The sequence below is a fragment of the Arachis ipaensis genome, chromosome B05, assembly GCF_000816755.2.
Source record: "Arachis ipaensis cultivar K30076 chromosome B05, Araip1.1, whole genome shotgun sequence".
Taxonomy (NCBI): domain Eukaryota; kingdom Viridiplantae; phylum Streptophyta; class Magnoliopsida; order Fabales; family Fabaceae; genus Arachis; species Arachis ipaensis.
Genome location: NC_029789.2, coordinates 130,505,298 through 130,512,394, shown reverse-complemented (window position 1 = coordinate 130,512,394; position 7,097 = coordinate 130,505,298). Strand labels below are relative to the sequence as shown.

Sequence of the window (7,097 nt, the reverse complement as noted above, 5' to 3'; positions counted from 1 at the left end):
ATAGATAAAGCGAGCAAGCCAGTGAAACAGAAAAAGCGAAACCTCGGGACCGAAAAATCAAAAGCAGCTTTAAAAGAGACCAAAAAGCTCCTAAACGCAGGGTTCATCAAAGAGCTCCGCTTCACCACATGGCTCTCAAACGTGGTAATGGTAAGGAAAAACTCAGGTAAATGGCGCATGTGCGTCGACTTTACAAATTTAAACAAAGCCTGTCCTAAAGATGATTATCCTTTACCATGTATCGACAAACTAGTAGATAGTGCTTCTGGATTTAAAAGCCTGAGCTTTATGGATGCATACTCTGGTTACAACCAGATCCTCATGCATCCAGAAGACCAAAGCAAAACGGCTTTCATAACAGAGCACGGAAATTTTGTTACAAAGTTATGCCTTTTGGTCTTAAGAATGCAGGAGCAACATACCAACGGCTAATGGACAAAGTTTTCCAGCAGCAAATAGGGCGGAATATAGAAATATATGTGGATGACATGGTGGCAAAAACCCCATCACAGGGATCACACTGCGATGACCTACATGAAATCTTCCAACAGATCCGAGCATATAACATGAGGCTCAACCCAGAGAAGTGTGCATTCGGAGTCCGAGGAGGGAAATTCCTTGGATTTATGCTAACCTCACGAGGGATCGAAGCAAATCCAGAAAAATGTGAAGCCATCCTTCATATGAACAGCCCGAAGACAGTTAAGGAAGTCCAGCAATTAGCAGGACGAGTTGCTGCCCTATCCAGGTTCATTCCAGCAATAGCAAACTGATCATATCACTTTTTTAGAACAATTTCAAAGAGCAAAAAATTCAACTGAACGGAGGAATGCGAACAATCTTTCTCAGAGCTCAAACAAATACTATCTTCGCCACCCATCCTTCAAAAACCAGAACTCGATAAACCGTTATTTTTATATTTATCAGTTTCTAACCATGCTATAAGTTCGGTGTTGGTTTCTGAAACAGGAAAAACACAGAACCCGGTGTATTTTGTCAGCCGAATTCTACAACCAACAGAGACCAGATACCCAAAAATACAACAGCTCGCACTAGCTTTAGTTACGACCGCAAGAAGACTGAGGCAATACTTCCAAAGCTACGTTATAATAGTAAGAACAAACCAACCACTGCGACAAATCCTGACCAAGCCCGAGCTAGCTGGACGTCTAACAAAATGGTCCATTGAGCTCTCCGAATACGACATACAATATCAACCGCGAAAATCCCCAAAATTACAAATACTGGCTGACTTCATTTCGGAGCTGACCAACGAGGATAGACAAGCGGAACAAATTTGGAGCTTATACGTGGATGGAGCTTCAAATAAAGAGGAAAGTGGCGCAGGCGTAACACTCAAAGAAGGAGAACAAGTCATAGCCGAGCAATCACTACAATTCTCTTTTGCAGCAAGCAATAACCAGGCAGAGTATGAAGCTCTTCTAGCCGGACTAAAGCTCGCCCAAGACTTACACATATCCCATCTTACAGTATACTGCAACTCACTACTCGTCGTTCAGCAGATCAGAGGCGACTTCCAGGTAAAAGATCCTTTGTTAGAAAGGTATTGGTTCCTAACAAAGGATCTTATTACAAAATTTGATAAGTTTGACATAGTACACATAAACAGAGAACAAAACACACGAGCTGATATATTATCCAAACTAGCCACCACTAGATCGCAATTACACACACCAACACTTTCACAACTAACGCTTAAAAAGACAAGCTTTGAAATTTATGGCATATTGAGCATTACACAGGAAAGGGATTGGAGAACACCATTCCTCGAATACATCACCACAGGGGTCATCCCGACAGACGAGCAAAACAAAAAACTCTTTCGAAGAAGAGCCAGCTATTATACAGTTCTCAGAGAAAACCTATACAGGAGAGGACTCTCACAACCTCTCCTAAAATGCCTCAACAAAAGCGAGGCAGAGATAGTAATGGCGGAGACACATGAAGGCATCTGTGGAAATCACATTGGAGGCCGAGCACTGTCCACAAAGATATTACGAGCAGGGTACTATTGGCCAACGATGAAAAGCGACTGTATCGCCAAAGTAAAAAAATGTGACAATTGCCAAAGACACGCCATGATATCCACAACACCAGCAGAAAAGCTACACACTCTGGAGGTAAGCTGGCCTTTCGATAGATGGGGGTTGGATATCCTCGGCCCCTTTCCGAAAGCGCCAGGACAGGTAAAATTCCTTTTGGTATCAATAGATCACTTCTCAAAATGGATCGAAGCACAACCCTTAGCACGAATCACGGCAGAAAAGGTGAGATCTTTCCTTTGGAAAAATATCATCTGCCGCTATGGTTTACCTAGAGTAATAATCTCGGACAATGGGAGACAATTTACAGATCAACACCTCGCCTCATTTTTACAAAACTTCAATATAAAACATCACTTTAGCTTGGTAGAGCATCCACAAATAAATGGCCAGGTGGAATCAGCTAATCGAGTCATTTTGCAGGCTTTGAAGAAAAAATTGGACAATGCTAAGGGAGAATGGGCCGACCTCATCCCAGAAGTCCTATGGGGCTACAACACGACAATTCAGTCATCAACGGGAGAGACCCCCTTTAAATTAGTATATGGGGCAGAAGCCCTCATACCCGTAGAAATCGGGGTACCAACCCTCTGAACCGAGCTGTATGATCCGAACATAAACAATAAAGAAAGAGCAGCCGATCTAGACCTTGTGGATGAAGAGTGGGAAATAGCGACGATAAAACAACTGGCGATGAAATAATTCCTACAAAAGCGGCACAACAAAAAGATAATCCCCAGAACATTCGAAACTGGAGAGCTCATCCTCAGAAAAACAGAGCAAGCGAGAAAGCCCAAAGCCCATGGGAAGTTAGCGGCAAATTGGGAAGGACCATTTCGAATTTACAAAGTTCTCGGCAAAGGGGCATATCAACTAGAAACCTTGTTAGGAGAGCCAGTATCAGGAAATTGGAATGTATCCTCTTTGAGGAAATATTAATCATAATGTACACAAAGCGGATGAAGGTACTCTTTTTCCCATTTGAGGTTTTTATCCCAAAAAGGGTTTTACTCAAAGGGGTTTTAATGAGGCCGGACGCCACAAATAATTTTTATCAAATACTTACCCATACCACGCATTCTCAATAAAATCTGGAAATATTCACAAAACATGACCCATAAGGGCAGCCGAACAAAATACTCAATAAACGTTTAAAACATAATTATATATATGCGCATATCAAAACAAGCTAAACCAAGCTTCATACTCGGCAAATCCTAACAAACATCAACGTCAAAATAAAACAACCAAAAAATCCAACAATATTTCAACAAACAACATCAACCTAACAGAATCATCATACTATTCTATCCCCTATGCTGGAACTCTCACTCTCCTTATCAGCTTCATCATCAATCAACTCACCATTCACAATGATCTTAGTAGCATCCAACTTCCCAACATCAACATCAGGAAACAAAACACGAACTTGTGCAGCAGCCCGGTCGAAACCCTGAGCAAAACCTTCATACACCTCACCCTCCAATTCTTTGACACGAGTAGCAAGCCGACCATTCTCAGACCTCAAGTTACCAGCCTCTTCAGTAACCGAAGCATGGAGCCTTTTTCCCTCATCCAATTCGGTAGCCTTTTTCTTCAGAGATGAGGACAGCTCACCAATTGTTTTCTCTTTCTCTTGAAGAGAGGAGGACATCTCACTAATTGCCTTCTCTTTCTCTCGAAGAGAGGAGGACAGCTCTCTAATTGTTTTATCCTTCTCTTGAAGAGATAAAGACAGCTCAGCAACGCTCAAAGACTCTTTCACCTCCGATTCGATAACGAGCTCTTGCACCCTTCCAACAGCAACTATCCTAGCACCCACCACCTGCAAGCAAAAACCAACAAAAGTTACACAACAAGAAAAGGAGAAATAACATTAACATCGACAAAGATACCTGAAGAAAGTGACCCATTCCCGCTCGCCCAACCTCCTCGATCATCTTCGAATCCTCAGGAAAACGACATAATTCGTCAGCAAGGGTGGCAAAAGGGAAGAATCTCGACCACAAAGATCTCATATTATCATCCTCACGGTAAGCATGAAGTCGCTTCTGGGATTCATAAGCAGCCTCAACAAGTGGCAAAATGGGAGAATCCCCCTCCTTGCTTTCAGCCTTCTCAGCCTCTTTTCTGGCCCGTTTCCTTTTCGGCCGAGGATTTGCCTCGGAAGGATTAACAGGAGCATCCTTTCGCACATTACTCGAACCCTCCTTCTCCGCCTTTTTTCTTTGACTAAAAAAGGACTTCAATCCCGCGGTAGTGATGGTAGGAGCTTTCTCAGCTACAAAACAAAACAAATAACAAAAATCGTCAAAAACAAACATTCAGAGCACCCAAAACCCTCACCAAAGTTAAACTACCTAAATAGTCCAAAACCGCTTCCTTATCCGAATCCCACTTTAAGAGTTCAGCTACTGACAAAAGCCCACTACTCCCCAACATTTCTAACAAAAACTCCAGCAAAACATCATCCTCATATACTCTATCATCAACATCAAGCACTTGAACAGGCTCCGGAGACCAAGACACAGGAAACCTCTCCTCTAAGAATTGGTTTAAGTAAAAAGGAAAATCCTCCTCCACGCTCCTAACCTTCACAAACATTGTCTTAAAGTCCTTATACGAAGACTTATACAGTGAGAAGACAGAACGCCGAGGGTAACTACTGAGATTCACCCACAACCCCCGTCTGACACCTTTTGCTTGAAATAAAGAAAAGAAAACCCTAAGGGATGGAGGACGCTCTAGCACATCCATTAAGACCTCAAAAGCCCGGACAAAGCCCCATGAATTGGGATGCAGCTGGGAGGGGGCACAATTCAACCAGAACAAAACTCCACATTGAAATTCAGAAAAAGGAAGACGAACACCCAACTCGGTCAACAAACATGTGTAAAGGTAAAAATAAGCCCAACCATCAATCTTTTCACACACACGGTCACTCTCAGAACAAGGCAAAACCTTTATCCTAACCCCAGAACCCTCTCGGACCCACACATCTGACCCCAACACCCTCACAGATTCAGAATCCTGAAAACACAACACACAACATTTTACTTGATCACTAACCCAGCTACAGGGATCACTCTCTAAAACTACAACTTTACCCTTATCCATCACTATACGACAACAAACAGAAATAGAAAAGCAAGGGATGAGACCAGAAAAACTTCAAAGCCTACCTTTTTCACTCATTTTCTCTGAACCCAGAACAATGCAACACAAGTTAAAAAATTGGGGGCTCACTTAAGACAAACCAAGAAAAAGGCAACTGAGGAAAGTGGAACGGTTTTTTATCCTTTGATAACCGCTCCCATCCATTTATTACACTAAAATCTAACGGTCCAGGTAACTCCGAAAACAGAGCCACAACATCACGTCAATCATTTCTCCAGCGCGGGAAATGAAGCGCTAAATAAATAATACAAAATTTCATTCCCAAGAAAACCAAGGCAAGCTTGGGGGAGCGGAAGAGCATCTCAGGAGCACTTTCTTGTCCGAGGTATACAAACAATTTTTTCAAAAAGCTCGCCTTTGTTTTCTTACAACAAAGCAAGCTTGGGGGCTATGATACGTAAGCAAATAAGCTCGGCCAACTCAGCAAACGAATATCTCGGCCAAGCAAAACACCACGGAACAAGAAAGTATAATCAAATACTAACAAAGCCACCTAATCCGGATGAATTGCGAGTAAGCTCGGAGTGTAACAAACATAATAAAGCCTAAACATTTGGGATAACTTCGGAATACACGGAGAATCCCGAGATTTACCATAACCAAACACACAAGAAACGCCTATATAAACACATACCTAACCTCGGAATAGACAGGTCACAGAACTCGTTCTTATTCATTTCTCTTATTCTCTCATAATTCACTTTTTTACTTGAGCGTCGGAGTGCTTCTTGCAGGTACTCCCGCCGCAGTGTTCCATCTCAGCCGACGTATACCTCATCCATCCGAGCATATTTGCAAGACGAAGGAATCGCTATACCTCGGCTCTATACGCACGGAACATTTGGCTCCTACCGTGGGGCCGGAGTTAATCTAACCCCACCTTTATTTCACGTTTTATTTGTTTCTTTCCTTTCGTGCAGGGATTTTCTGACCTTCCAGATATGGCTGAAAATGGAGCTCAGCAAAACGGAGTTCCACAGCTCAACCAAGCCGAGCTCCTAGCCCAGATAGCTGAGCTTCAAGCAGAAGTCCGAAGACTTGCCGAGCTCTCCACACAGAACAACTCTGGAAAACATGACGATGGAGGCTTAAACATTTTTTCTAATCAACGTAAACCGCTGCTGCCTCTAGCGGTTTCTATGTTCCTCTAGCGGTTTACGTAAACTTTTTAAGGAGTAAAATATATAATTTAGTAAACTTTTGGCTAAAAATAAATTATTTTATTATTTATAAATTTTAAAAGAGATGATAATAAAAAAAATTAGTCTTGGTTTATATAATTCAATACTTTGAAGACTGTATTTTTTTATTTGTAATTTGGTCTCACTTCTAATAATAAATACAAATAAAAAATTTATTACATGCATATTTATATTTTTTAAATTATTATAAGTTGATTTGTCAATATTGTTTGATAGCTTTTTTAATATAAATAAACAATTATCAAGAGGCATAAACAAAAATTAACTCTAATTAATTGTTAGAGTATAAATATTGTCTAAGTATAAATTTTTTAGTATATTATTTTTTAGTATAATATTAAATATTTTTGGTCTTCCACTTTACCCAAAAAAATATATAGAATTGAATAAAATTTTACAAATAGGTATATATTAAGTGTACCAATAAAATTATGACAAGTGTGATGCTAACCACTTCAAACACACTAATTCGACCTATTTTAATATTATATTACTCAACAAATTCTCTAAATCATAAACCTTAAAATTATCTATGGACACTATACTTTTCTAAGGATAACATGTCCTTTTATTGTTATTATTATTATATTGGTATTTGTAATTTTATCAAATTTTTATTTTAAATTAATTTAAAAGTTTATAATTAAATTCATAT

At 40.3% G+C, this 7,097-nt stretch overlaps 1 protein-coding gene across 2 annotated transcripts in view; it reads left to right on the top strand.

Moving 5' to 3' along the window:
* Nucleotides 1-7,097, top strand: part of LOC107644150 (serine/threonine-protein kinase EDR1) — a 129,025-nt gene that overhangs the window by 93,541 nt on the left and 28,387 nt on the right. The window lies entirely within an intron of this gene.